The 15,407-nt window shown below is 44.0% G+C and overlaps 1 protein-coding gene across 9 annotated transcripts in view; it reads right to left on the bottom strand.

The window, feature by feature from the left end:
* Positions 1 to 15,407, bottom strand: part of LOC105561753 (protein kinase C and casein kinase substrate in neurons protein 2) — a 54,335-nt gene that overhangs the window by 24,672 nt on the left and 14,256 nt on the right. The window contains exon 2 of one of the 9 annotated variants that reach the window (XM_012012023.1): positions 7,792 to 7,957. The exons of 7 other annotated variants lie outside the window; for them this stretch is intronic. The gene's annotated coding sequence lies outside the window, so the exon portion shown is untranslated. Of the gene's footprint in view, positions 1 to 2,199; positions 2,443 to 7,791; positions 7,958 to 15,407 lie in introns of those variants that run through there. One more of the 9 variants, XM_012012024.1, reaches the window with a different exon arrangement.

Consider the following 15,407-nt stretch of genomic DNA (forward strand, 5'->3'; position numbering starts at 1 on the left):
TGCCGGCAACTAAAGAGAGAGAGAGAAAGGGAGATATATCCTCGTGAAACGCTCCCGTGCGTGGACGTTGTTGATTATGCTCCCCCATGCGATAAGCATATTCGGACCCTCGCGCTAATGCAATTCCACGAGCTGTGATCGAATTAGTCTCTGGACGAGGCGAGCCAAGGTTAATAATGACCAAGTACGGGATGTAACGCGACATCGATTAGACCGTGCGACCCAATTTGCGCTAAAAATACCGTCAGGTAAATCTTGGAGTGGCAAAATGCGTCGTGGGCGAAAGTGCACGCGCGAAGAAACTTTTTCGCAATTTGACACAACGCGCGGCGATTATGCAAAGCTTGCACAATAGTGATACGCGGTACGCGTGACGGAAATTTTGAATTTTTGCATAATTTCGCGTACAAATCTTGACCAGGGATAGTTCAAGGCGTAGATGCGAACGGAGAACCATTTGTCAAGTTTATAAGAAAACGGGCAGGTTTCTTCGAGCGACGATCTTTTCGGAGGAGCAAGATATTGCGGCTAAGGGAGCGTATGCGAGTACAAAGAGCAGAGATTTAGGCCCGAGGTAGCGTCGACCGTGCGCGCAAGCACAAGCAGGTTGTGCGAAGCAGGTATCTTGCGAAGGGATCCTGCCCGAGGAGAGAAAAGGGCGAGGTCTTTCGAGCGTGAGTACGCGTGAACGCGCGCACCGAAGCGCGTCGTTAACACACGTTCGCACGAGGAAGAACACGGTCCAGCGGCTTTTTCTGTATTACGCTCTGTTTTAAAGATCTCGCCGTTAAACTTCGGCAAAAAGGAGCAAAAAGAAAAGACGCAGCGAGGTATACCTTTCGGCAACCCTCGAAGATTTCACGCTTCTCGAAATACGTTAATTAGGAGAGAGACGCTTTCGCGCGTCGCGTTTCATCGTGCGCGTAAAGACGCGGGACGTAAATGTGTACGTGCGGCTCTATTCATTCGCCGACTTCTGGCACCTGCAAAATAATCCGAACGACGTTAATTCATATCCGCTGCAAATACTCGCAATTATAACGAAATTCTCGTCCCGTTATAGAAACATTTCACGAGTTGCGAATTTTTCCAAGCCTTGTCTTTCCACAATTTTTAAATTACGTGCCAGCTCTTTTAGCATCTGGGTGACACTTCAAACGAGATTCGTTTATTCATAAAAAAAATCGTCATTCCCACACGATGAGCTTTCTTCGACGTTAACCGGTTTCGCTAAGCGAACGTCGAGTGAGAACTTTGTGAACTCGCGAGTAAGATGAAACGTAGAATCGTCGGACGCGTTACGAAAACAGATCCGCGCACGTCGCGCGAGAGCAACGCACACAGGTCTGCAGGATGTCGCCCGCAGCGAAGCGTGTCCGTGACTGACTCGCACTGATAGATGCGTGCAAGGGAACTCCATGTTTAGCGTTTCTTAAGGTCAGCCGATCTAACGTACGCGCACACCACTCGGAGTACTTTTATCCACGAGTTAGCGCGGAGGTGTACGATCTCGGGGAATCAAGCGTGTCGCATAAATTTAGATGACAAGGATAATTCAGACGTCGAGGCTATCGACATCGATACAGCACGCGGGATGATCGAAAGTGACGATCGGACGTGGCGACGAGTTTCTCGTCGTTATTCAAGAGCGGCCTGATAAGTGACGCGAGTGCTACCTCGTAGCGACCTTGCGGGAACGTTCTCCAGCCACACGCACTTAGATCCTCTCGAAGCCGCGGCACGCGCTAACGAACTGCGCGTAGCGCACGTCTTCTCGATCGATTGCGCCAAGTGCCCGTAATTTACCGTCCATATCTGAGCGCCCGATGACTTGAACTTCGCGCAGCTTCGAGACCACCTTGAATAAAGAACCGGCTGGATTTCCCAGAGCGAGAGGAGCGAAGTTCGAATTATCAATCGACGGTTCCGAAAGTTCGGGGGCGTCGGGATTTTCCTCGTCGAGAGTCCGCGGTAGATAAACGCGGCCGATCGAGATCTCGGCTTTTCGAAAACGGATACGGGACTCGAGCCCTGTCATCACCGCCTGGATCAGTCCGGCGGATGTAGTCGGGATTAGGATCGGAAGCGCGCAAAACGAACGTCTCAGATTTCACGTAGACTGGCCCGGGGCGAGTTTCGCGCTGAATAAGCGCACGCGGGTCGAACGAGTCCGGAAGCAGCGGCGCAGACTCCTCCTACCTTGGCGACGCATGATCGGGCGACGAAATAAACGGAATGCCTTTCCCGATTTCACTGGCACGCACGATCGCACGCAACCTCACGCGCCACACGCAACACTGCGGAAAAGCGACTGGGAGGAAAACCCGGCTGTATCCGCGACGCGCGGACGTTCCCGGATGCGGGTTTATAAATAAACGCGGCTTTGTACGTCGGCCGTACGTCAGACGTTTGCGCGATCCACGCGACGCGACGGCCGGGCATGGACTGATGTCCGACGAAGGCTCGCAACGCGCTCTCGGCGGCGATGAATGATCGTGTGAGAAAGAATACCTGCTATTACGCGACACGCCGTGGTAACAGGCTGCCGAGGGATTCTCCGTTAACCCTCCCGTCGTCGACGGGAAGGGATAATCGAATTACTTCTTCCACCGTAATTTTATCTCGAGCAGATTATTCTCACCGTCCAGCCGTGTATTTCCTACACGTTTACTCGAGCGCCGAAGACTTGGCCTTTACTCCGTTATTATTTTACGAATTGTTTAATGTAGCGCAAGTTTTTTTTCTAAAAGGAGGATTAAGGATTTTGGCAAATCGTTGAGCGAGAAATTAGCTACCTAGCAGACGGAGCACCAATCAAGTAATTCGCACTCAACTGCGGAGGGAAAAACGAGATTAAATCACTTAAACGCAATGTAATTACGTAAACTGAATATCCGAATGCGATAATTATTCTAGGTGTGTAACAAATACATCGACCTATTTAAAATAGTTAACAACGCGACAACGGTAATATGATAATTAACTCGACATTATTTTACGCGAATTAGAGTATTAAAATACAAGAGTGAAATAAATATTTGGCAAATGAAGTGCAGGCGTGCATTAAGAGAATAAAATAATTTATCCTTTAATGAATTGAGAAACAAAACATGGCACCACACTGCAAACAGACGCGGCAACCATCCGGAAGCCATGAAGACTATAAGAAGACAACAGCCGCGAAAGCCTGAAAGCCAAAATAATAACATCGCTGGCGTGTAGCTGGGGAAAGAGAAGTCATTTAATTTTTGTCACCCGTAAGCCATCAACCAATCGATTATAATAAAAGTTAGCCCGAAGTCAATGAGCTATTTATATTAATGATTTCGTCTCATCTCGGCAAACAGATAGAAACGACAAATCGATGCGCCTCCTCGGATACGAAGACGACTGCTGTCGAAGGCCAACGTAATAAAACGAAGATAGGCTTACGTAAAGATTCACTCGTCGCAAAAGCTTATTTACATATAGTGCTAATTATGCCTCCGTTCAGGTGTGCGGCTATTGAAGGTGCACACACACACACACACACACACACATACATATATATATATATATATATATATCTGTATCTATATACATGGAATTGCGACTCTGGTCAAGGCTGGAGGATGCCTCATGCTCGAAGAGTGCAGATAGAAAATACTCCAAGTTTTGTTTAATTATCTAACGCGTTCGAAGGTTTCGTTAAACTTTACCGCAAGTGCCGGAAAGTGAAAATAGCAAGGTTTCCTTTTCCATCTTTCAATTATCCCCGATTATGAATATTTAAGGCCGCAACTGCGGCACTTAGAATGCTTTCAAATTACTTAAAATTCACCACAAACGCTAGAGCGTTTATCTCTCACATTTATGATGTTACTTTCAGAAGCAAGGGGAAGATATGGCGATAGCATCATCTTTTTATATATATAGATAGATAGATAGAGAGGGAGGAGGGAGAAAGAGACAGAGGAGGATAATGAACCCGGTCGATTAATGGAGGTAACAAGCACGTCACGGTAATATCGCTTAATTGTACATTCCAATTAATCTTTTTGCGCCGCCGTCTTACTTGCTGTAAAACTACTGGCATTCATCAGACTGTAACCAAGGTCAGTACTCACGCGTATTATCTAACGGTAATTTGAATCTGCGACACGCTCAAGAATGCAATGAAAACGAGAGTGAACATTTCTCAACAGCCTATTGTCTCAATTTTCGACTTCGAGCTTCTCCTTTTGCAGCCTCTTCGATCCTACGCTTATATACTTTATCGAAACTTTTATTTAAATCTGCCGCTTCAAGTAATTTCCGACTTTCTGCAGGTCTTTTCGTATTATTTTTTTCTAACAAGACAGAACTTAAGTTATGACAAGTGCGTCGCGGTCTTTCACTTTTCTAGCGAGCAGAGATTATTTATATCACAGATAAATATTTCACGTCGGACGTGCGTGCGTCACATTCCGCGTGTTTCATTTCCCCGTAAATGTTTTTGCAGTGTAACACTCTCGTAAATATCCCTAATTCACGAAATGTTCCGTTCATTAATAAATGTTAAAACGGTTTTATTTCATATTTCCTTTAAGATTGATATCTCGTGTGTATGCGTATACTATTGTATCCTTTTATAAATAAATTTAATCGACTGTGCTACGTACGATTGTCAGCATATCTTAATTATGTATCTTAATTACGAATGTCGTAATCACGTATGTGTATATTGCTATATCATGTCATCTTGAAGCCGAGCACGCTCGTTACCGTCAATAGCCAAAAGCTCGTATTTTCGCATCAATCTCTTTCTTCTTCCTCCTGTCGATGATTCCTTCTACAGTCTTTCACGAAAAATGTTTTTATTTATTTATATTTTTCACAAAAAGCGTCTCTGTCGCTACTCCAGAAGAATTATTTTTAAATAATTTGTCTATAATTCATTAATTGTGCAGATGTAACACAGTTTTCCTTATAAAATTAAATTTTCTCTTGCAACAGTTTGTTATATTATCATTCGTAACGATTGTCACGTCTCGTCCAGTTCATAGTTTATCCAAATTCAAGCTGCGAAATCCCGTATGTGCATATTGTATGTAAATTATAGGACTCTCTTAAGACACACACGTGTCACATTCCGGGCGCGTTTACGGCCTAGGGATTCACGAGAAATGGCAAACGAGCGATTAGAAGGTGCGCCGCGCGTCTCTTGTCTCTATTGATTAGGCTACCGATCGCGTAGGGGTATAAAGGGATTGGCTTCCTTGTCGAGCAGAGCGTGATGGGTCGAGAGGCCGTATTTGTGTCCGATCCTATTATAAATCCACCGGCGATTATGCCGCACGGGCCACGGAAACGCGCCGGATTTTAGCGTCGCAAGTGAAAATGACAAAAATGCGGGCGAAGCTTAACCGCCGCCAGAAGGTATCGCGATCGGTACTTTCCGACATTCGCGGATCTCGGAGCGTTATCGCGCGGTCTCTTGAACTTTGTACGCGAAGCATTAGAATATCAGAGTTCGGCTAACCTTGTATGCAAATTTAATCCGGCGAGATATCGAGTCAATTCCTTGACGCAGGCACCGTATCTCCTTACGGGGACAACGCGAATTTGGGGCGCCAGTCGCGCGATGGATTTCCGAAAGAGCAGCCAAACACTTGCCCCGCTTATGACGATGTATTATTCATCCTCGACTTTATTATTTCGCGGAAACGCCATAACACTGTACCGATTGGCTATTCAGGAACTTCAGAGCGTCGCGCACCACATCCTCTTAACTCGAGTGTCCCGTAATGTTCATACGGATAATGCATGCAAACTCAGTCTGATCGGCTTAATGAGGATGTACCCCGGTCTGAATGGCAAGTGCAAATTACGCGCGCGTGGTCCCGGGGCAAATACCTGTATTAAAGGCTACGACTATGCGTTACTTCCACTCGGCCGGTGGAAGTAACATTACCGTATTTCCGTACGCAAGACAGGAGTATCGCGCGCCGTAAAACGTGCTGATTATTCGACACAACTGTCTCTCGGCGCTATTGTATCCCCCCGCCCCCCTCACAACTCCGTAACGCGTTTCTCATTTAATGAGGTTTTTCAATTTTTATTTTTACGAAATATGTTGTCGGTCACTTTATATCCCCTTCGTTCAAATTTCTCGCGACTATCCGTCCCGATCGCTATCTTAAGCCCAATGTCCACGATGCTAGAACTTGGACCAAGTTCTAGCATCGTGGACATTGGCCTTTAAACAGCCGTTAAAGAGAAAGCAGTACTATTCAATAATCCGAATGAAAATGCGAAAATTGCGATCTCTCGATTCCGTTTTCTATAACGGCGCCGCGGCAGTTTCTCGAAACCTGACCCGAATAGAGTCGTCTAATTAACGCGTCATCGGTTACGTTCGATACCCATCGGTGCCGGGATTACGGCAGGTGGTAACGCCAATGAGAGTCCATCCAGCGGTCGTGCACGGCGGGGAGTTTCGTTTTAGAAATTACGGGCGCCCGCCGTTCCGGCGTTTTTCCTCTCCTGCTCCCTCGTTTTCCGTTTCTCGCGTACACCGCCGCGCCGCACACGCGCGTTGCACAATTAATTGCAATCAGCCTAGCGTTTCTCGTTACTCTCCTGTCCGGGAAGCGCCCGGGTATAATAGCGTTTCTCGCGCCGATGTGGAACCCGAACAACTCATCGTTCCAGCGTCGTATTTATAGCTTCGCGAAGACATGAGAAGTTAGGAGGAAACCCCCTTGCTACGGTAATTCAATCGGAAAAGCTATAAATAAATTCATCAAGTCGTTAACGAAAATACCCTTTCAGCGCAAACGTGTCCGAAAATAATAAAGATTAGTGTGTACTGCACGAGGGTAAAATGCCGGTTAACGCGTGACGACAATAATGGTGCATTGAAAGATCGCGCGAAGCGAATTACCATGAAATTATTAAACAAGTACGCGAGATCGAGGTAAAAGATACTAATTGTAAGCGACGTATTTCTCACATTTATTGTTCAGGAGGTTCGGCAAACTGTCAATATTATCACGCGCAAAGAATGGTGCCAAGGGTTCTTCAAACGTAAAGATAACTTCGACATGGCACTGATAAAAGATATACAAGTGCCACGTTTTCGAGACTCGCGGTAAAACTGCTGGGCGGAAATAATTGCTGAACGAATAAGGGAAGACCGAAGAAATGCAACGTATTAATAGAACACATGCGCGTAATTAACTTCTGTGTAAAAGCAGACACGTACATTCCGTTAAAAGGAAAAGAAAATTTTGATAAATCACTTCGCTTTGCGTTTAAATGCTACCCTCCAAGTTTTGTGAATCACAAAATTTATCCCGTAGCGGTTGCATCAGTTGTGTTACGCGATTGCAATTGCTGTACTTGGCTACGCGCGCGAATCTGTTTCGCTCAGCAGCGCGGTTACTCGTATTGTAACAAAAGCAATTTATGAGAGATCGCATAACACGAGCGCTAAATGAGTTGTCCGAACCAGAATTACGTACCAAGTTTCGTGCGATTCCGAATGGGAACTGCGAGGCGCCTGGAGAATTTAATTCGCCAGACGTTCTCGCGAGACAATTAAGTGATCGTTACTGGTAGATGAAAGAGTTTCTCGCTTAACAAATTTCAACATTCCATTACACGTAAGCTTATCGAGAGTCGAATTTATCTTCGCAAAGAGAGTTCCAACTTGGGACCGGAGCAGGGACCGGAATCGTTGTAATTAACTTAAACGTTTCCAACGCACGCGCCTAATCCCGCCAGGTTATCATAAAACGAAATATTAAATCGCGACGATTCGCTACCGACCTTGAAGATAACTATCGTCGTGCAACAAGCTGCCAGATTGTGGATGCATTTGCAGTGAGGCCGTTCGATCGACGACAGCCAGTCAAGACACAATGAAGGACTTCAGGGAGGGCACAAGCGTCTCTCTCACCGTAACGGGAAGTCGCTCGAATTCACGTCGTGGGAACTGAAGAAAGAGAGTCGTTATTTGTTTCGCGCACACCGGATACCATCGGAGTCTAGAAAACGGTGCAATTACATAAGGCGCATAGATTTTTCGTTTGCGAAATCAGGATGCTGAGATATCTTGGATTTTCCACGATGTGGAACACCGTCTGTATAAAGCAAGTCACCGCGACAAACTGTGCCGATCGTATTTCCACGAGGCACGAAAAATGAAATTGTCGGTTCGTGTGCAAAGTGTGTTGGTGGATTTTACAAAATTAATTTCCTTTGCCGGAAACAGGATAATCGAACATCTCTACGGCTCCGGTAGACAGAAACAAATCTTACAATTAAGTAAATTGTCTCGTACAAATCGTACCGATTAGGTCAAGTGAGTTACGGTTTCATATTTTATTCCTTCGCGGAAAGAGGAGCTCGGCTTCGTGGCCTATTGTGCGGCGGGTGATAAGAAAACTTCAACGTAAAGTGGCTCTACACACGCGTAGAGTATGCGGTTATGAGTCATCGGCGAATTATGCAAAAGTCGTCATGTCATTCGCCGGTTATCCGCGTATAATAATATACATATAAATAATAATCATAATACTCGCGATAAGGCCAGCGTACATAAATATCGGCAACGTTATTATTGCGTCCTTATTCCTCTTACGAAAGTTCCCCTGCAAATATCTAGTTTTTATATGTACAAAAATTAAGAAAGCCGAATTCTCCGACTGCTATTTAAGAAAGCTCTACTGCGTGGAGATATCAAACAGAGGCGGTTACAAGGAAGGCTTAGTTCAAGAGGGAAAACAGAAAACTGATATAGTAACGCGTATCGCATTAGTGTACATGGATTGATATAGTTATGTCCGCACAGGTGGCATCTAAAATCAGGTCGTTGATTCGAGAACTTGTCGATTACGAAAAGCAGGTTCAGAGACCTAAGCAAGTAGAGAATGATATCCGAGTCCGACGGCTGCCGAAGCTCGATCGAATACGATAGTTAGCACTCGTCGTAATCGATGGATGAAGCGTTCCGGTTGTTCGGCCACGGCTAATCCTTCGGCCGAAGGACGATTCCGGAGGCTGATGCACCCATGTATTTAAACGCGAGCAGAGAAATCCTTATTTATCGCGAACGTGAGCACTTGGAATCCGCGGTCGTATCTTTCAGAAGCAGGAAGTGTATCGTGACAGTATTTTTAAAGGCCTTATCTCGCGGTAAAACCTCATACTGATACGATACATCTTTCATCTACGGCACAAAGACCCCCGATAATCCGCGTGTCGCGGGCGATAGACAGGTAAATACAGCGCGGCTCAAAACAGAAATATTTACGCAAGTGCGTAAGAATTTGCGTTTTAAATAACGATTATTGTCCTTTTCCATTTACAAAAGCGGAGAACAATAACTCTTTCTCACGCAGAGATGTAAATGAAGATCTAGATGAACTGCAGTTACATAATGCATCAACGAACAGAGTCACACGTCCGCGCTCAGTCGCGCGGACTTCCTTCTGAAGGGAAGAAGATACGAAAGCCCTCTTTTGATCCGAAGAAAAGTATTGATTATATCAAAGTCCGAGTGTGTGTGTGTGTGTGTTGTCAGTAAAAGGATCGAGCCGTCGAGAGCGTGACGCCAGCGTCGTCTGGCGTCTTAATTGTATTAATAAATGGTTCAGACGAAGTCGTTTGATACCGTTGGGCCAGAGTCAACTCGAGCATTATCTTCATCACGTCTCGCACGAGATCCCTTTGGAGCCATTGCGAGTTCGTCCGGTTTCACCCACGATTTTTCTGCCGACCGACATTCTGCCGAGAATAGCAGCGGGCATCGCACGACGGCACTTCTCAGTCCAGTTGATGACGCAAGTAACAACGTGCATCACACCGATGCTTTTACGTGTCTCCCGTCGCGTGTCCTTCCATGCAATTTATAATGGACGGTCCGCGTTAGTTTTAGTAAAGAAATTTTTAACAAGCATCGAAAACGCCCGACAAGAACAGCGTTTCAAAATCAAATACTAATCGACACATAGTTCAGTACATGGAACAAAATGCTGTTGAATTAAAAAAAGAAAACTAAAGTTGCTTGAATTGAACGTTAACGTCACGGGCTGCCACAAACAGAAATAATTCACGCAATTGCGTTTACTATGGATTTTAATTAAGACAATTATCTGTTTTTCATTCATTAATACTGATGTTGTTTCAAACGATTTCATTTCAATTACACTGATCTTGTTGATACAACATCATTTTGTTTCCGCGTAGCCTTAAGGCGGAGTGTATAAAATTCAGGAGAATTATTAATATTACACTACAGACATAAGACGATTTCGATTACTTATTTGTATCGTCGGATATTTGTGATGCATCGTGTAACAAATGTAAATTTATCGCGTGAAAGTAGGAAGGTAACATCGTCAAATATGTAAATTTCGCGTGTTGATCAAAATGCAATTAAGAGATTGCATCGAGACTGTCCGCGAGGCACTTTGACCTCATTGCGCCACGTTGAGAAAAGAGAGAAGTGGATCATCGATTTGAGATTGGAATCCCAAAATCGAGGTCGACTTTGGCTGATACTTGCGCTAGCCGTTGATAGTTGATAGTTGCGTGCATCGATCACCTATGCACCGCGATGAACTTCCAACTAGGACGCTATCGCGAATTCGGGCGAGCGTTATCCGCGATCGGAGATCGTTATCAGAGTTTTGCAGTTAAATACATGATAAGAAAAACAGAAGGACGCGAAACGTCTCGTAAAGCCACCGACGGATGTAAAATTTTGCGATCGCACGTGCAGTTAGTTTTGCGATAGCAAGTTAATTGATTGACTAAGTGGCTAACGTGGTACACAGGTATGTGTAACACGTGTTCCTTTACGGGATATGGAACGTTTGGATTCTAGAGAACGCGGAGAAAGCGGCCGCGCGCCACACCGAGGCGGCAGATGCATTATTTTAGCGCTGCATCTAATCGACGATGGGTTCGCGCGAGGCGAGTTAAAATTATGATCTCGATAAGTAGAATGAGCGTGCGTACAGGAGCGTCCCGCAGCCTAGCAGGGAGCCTGTACAGTTAGCGGCCGAGTGTAACAGCGCGCAATTTTGACGGCGAGGCGCGTCATTCGTCGCGTTATAACTCATTAACTTTAATGATCCGCACGATTTGTTCCCTCTTAGCATCGTTTCACTTCCAAGGCCTAGCATTTGGGGCGCGCGAAAGCACACGATGGAAACATACGGAGGACATGCTACGCATTGTCAACGCACCACCTGTCGCGACAACGAGCGCCTGATTGATTTACGCTTAATCGATATAAAAGCGAATCTACAGACGTCTGGAGACACGCATGGGATCCGCGCACGTTAAATTTCTCAGCTTCGCTCGGCAAATAATTCATTTTCCGCCCTGAGCTGAGGCGATAAAGGTAGAAATCAAAGATTGAGAATTGTGCGTGTCTATTATAATCCGAAGTATGCGTATTTTTTTTCTCAGCGGTGCAAAGCAGCGAAAACAATTGTAGATAAAACATTTCAAAAAGCCGAGTCTCTACACTTTATATAATCTCAGTCTTATTGGAACCGTGAGAGCACGGGAGATCCTTTTTGCAGCGACATATTTCTATTCTGAAATCGGCGTCGAACGCGGTATGTAGGTCAAGGTTTCTTCTATTACGTCTTCTTTTTACAAAGTGTAAAAGATTCCGATAAACTGAACATCGACGCCCGTCAAGCTCCCCGCGACAGGAATGGACTTAATTTTATTTCGGACATCGAATTCCCATATTCCCCCAACAGAACTGTTCACACGTATGATAAGTCGCGAAAGCAGTCGGGTTTTAGGTGAGTAGACATGTCGCGGGCAAACAGATAAATCTTGTCAGAGCCACCCCTTTCTTTCTCTGTCATCCGATATTATATTTTTAAGGCAGGAAAACGTTTCTCCGAATAACTGTGCGATTATGACCTTAAGCGCAACGGGAGCCGGATCTATATTTCTCCAGAGAATGTCTTCATTCCTTATGTACGGTCAGAAATGCTCTAATTTTGTTACTCTTCTAATTTCCTTCCACTGAATTGTTAACGCTACGTGGCTCATAGTGCAACGTCAGTAATTAAAGATCAATTAATCGTGATTTTGAGCACAAAATTTTATCTAAAGTTAAATTTTTATTTGAAAAATTTAATGCTGATTACATCAATTGTAAAGTCTGTGCTCAAGTTTGGACGTAAAAATTCGTTGATTTTGGCATTGTAAAAATAAAATGAGAGTCTGACAGTTACCTTACTCATTTTGTTTTTCTTTATTTTAATCCTAGGCTAATCAGCTTTTGTAAAAAGTGGGCAATATTCCGGCCCTTTCCCATAATTAGCTTTTTATGTCAGATAACACGGTCGTCAGTAAAGACCTGTCAGCGTACACACGACCGGGTTATGGACAGGGCTAACGGTAAGAAAAAGAGAGATGACCCGGCGGAAAAAGAAAGTGCAAGAGCCATTTCTCTTGTACGGGGACGTCACCGAGGATACGTGCAGATTTCTCGACGAAAGCAAGAGAGTTGCACCTACTCTAAAGTGTAACGCGCGGCGCCGATGGAAACTTAATCTGTAATCGAACCGATCATCGTTGATGCTTGCTATGAATACGAGCGAGCTCGGTGAGGTGATAGCTATTTCAGATCGCTCAATAAAATCTAAATTGGCGCACTAAAAGCATGCAACTTTTATGGGCTTTTGAAAGTCCAAGTCGAAGGCCTCTTATTAAATCATATTGAAGATATTAGATATCAAAGTCGTTTTTACAAACAGATATTTATGTTTAGAGTAAGGAAGATTAGATGCGTCTATTCTATTAAATGTACCAATACTGTCTAAACTGTATTTTTAAGGTTGACAAATTCATATTCAGCGAATTAGTTTCGTTCATTTCAATTCACCGACTTTCTTCGTTTTCCAAAAGCATTTCTTCACGATTACGATACGCGCGATGCTTAATGTACCTTACTTCGATTTATCTTCCGATAAACCATCTTCTATTGCAGTTGTTTTCGAGAGAAATAAAAAAAAACTCGGTTTGTAGTGCAGCTTGCCTGAAAATCCGATTTCTATCGACAATAAATGCATTCATAAAAAAAGATTGACCCGTTAGAGAAAGCCCGCGGTATACTTAATTGCCAATTTCCAGTCGATTTAATCCAAATCGACGACTTAACACACATTCGCGGCTGGCGCGTTAATTATTCCTAGCAGACCAATTCTAGCTGATTGCACGATTTACATTGATTAAGATAATCACACAATGTAAAATGTATGAGTGTGATTTCTAATCCGACGAAGCGAAAAGTCTTTATTTTTTAGACCTACGATTATGTGAGTTAAATCATTCCTCTTGGATTTGTTCCAATTGTACGATCACATAAATGCGCACATATGTATAATCCGTTCCACTATTTCACGAAAAACGTTTGGTCTTGAAATCAACGTGGATATCAGTTTATATAAGTCAGCGGGAAAGCGACAATATTGAAAACGAAGGATTTTTACAATCTCGAAAACACAACTTTACTGATTAAGCGACAAGACTAGGGGAAGAAGCCGCGGGAGAGAACGAGAGAAAAACACTGCGAATTTGGCGAACGTTTTTCCGTGCACCTGCAGAGAAATCATTCGCGGACGAAAGTTTCGCGATTTAAAGCGGGTCGCGCGACGAGTTCGCTTTCGAGAGAGTTTACGGTAAAAATCGCGCGCGAGAGAAGACACGCGCGACGGCGTGCATGTATCGCGTGGTCGCTCGTCATTATGTATGCGACGTTCATCAATATTTTCTGTCAGCGTTAGCAGTCATTCAGTGACTCTCTGACGCGTGTACCACGCCGCGCATTCTGACTTCGACGGCGAAACGCTCGATTATCGGGAGGCGCGTGCACGAGGAATCGTCTCGGTTTTCGAACGGCTTGAACGCGAACATCGAAAGATATTTTAATGAAAGGAAATCTCTCGAGATACTTTTGCACAGCCGATACTTTCCCATATCGAACCACTTTGGCGCTTCATGTGTAATACCTAGATATTAGATAACTTGGTGATAAACAGTGAGAACCTGATTCGCGATTTCCACTTTCTTGCCGAACGTGCTTTCTCTGGATCTTTAATATGCGGATCTGTGATTTTAGGCTAGAATTTATTTAAATATATAAATTCGCTATTTATCTCGTACACGGAGAGAATTTCCCTTTAAAACTTGGTATGCTCGAGATACTTCGTCTGTCGTCGATCGTGCAAATGGATCAATTGGATCGTCGCCATCCGAGGAGTCCGCTTTAAAAGTCTAAAATAGTACCGTGTAGAGAGGTACGCGAAATTTTATTTTCTTGAATAAAGACTCGAATTTGGAGGAAGTAGGAAGTAGGGGATATCTAGTCGAGGACATTGCCCGATAGAAAAGCGCATGAGATATCAGAAATAGATCATCCCGCCGTGTGTACTCGAACGTCACAGACGTGATCAGAAAATCGATTGACCCGTGCGCGGCTGGTATTTATAGGAAGTGAGTTCCTCACTCCGTGCTCTACTTGCTGAAGCACTTGATCGCCGTCTTCCTGTATTACTGACAGGACAGTAACAGAAACAAAATGTTAATAACATTCGGAAATACCTCCGTCTTCTTATTGATCCGCGCTGACGCTGTTACTAAGAATAACATGAGCACACGATTCGATCGTCTTGTGCAAAGTCGCCAAATCACGCGAGTGATTCTCTCGATAACAGGGTTTCCGACCATACTTGTGCCTCACTTTTCCTCAATTAAAATTTGCCGATCCATTTATTAAATGAAGAAACTCCCCGAGTTGACGGGCGTAATTATCGACGGGCCTCATTATGATAATGAAAAGCAGTCGAATTATACATACACGGCTGTCGCGAGATTCAAGGGAAAGTGTACGAATGTTGACTATGCATGTATGCTATGCATGTACAATCGCTTTAAGCTGTCGGCGAGTTACACGTAACAGTACCTGTAATAAGGCAGTTCATTACAACATCAATGACGTTATAAATACGGACTTATCGCTTATCTAATCTTGAACATGAATTCATGCATAATGCGGACGAAACTGGATTTCTTATTCGCTCTTTTTACACGTTTGCATTTACATGCAAACACGATGCACGTGTTTTCGGTTTTGTGTATATTTTGCCCCACAAGTACCGTACACTCCGCAACAATTATAAATCTTTTGTCAAATTCGCAGTCCACTTTTCATTTAATGTGGAAATATTAATGAATCTAAATAGTTAATATTCAACGTTGAAAACGTCGCTGTAATTGACTCTCAAGCTTGTCAAATGAGACTTAAAATTGAATAAGGAATAGAATTCTTTTAAAATTTTTCTGCGATTTGCATATTATGCAGTTAAATTTTGTTTACCGTTCATAAATAAACATTAGTTTGGCCAAGA

The sequence above is a fragment of the Vollenhovia emeryi genome, unplaced genomic scaffold (genome assembly GCF_000949405.1).
Source record: "Vollenhovia emeryi isolate VEMERY1.0 unplaced genomic scaffold, V.emery_V1.0 DF939201.1, whole genome shotgun sequence".
In the NCBI taxonomy this organism is placed as follows: Eukaryota; Metazoa; Arthropoda; class Insecta; order Hymenoptera; family Formicidae; genus Vollenhovia; species Vollenhovia emeryi.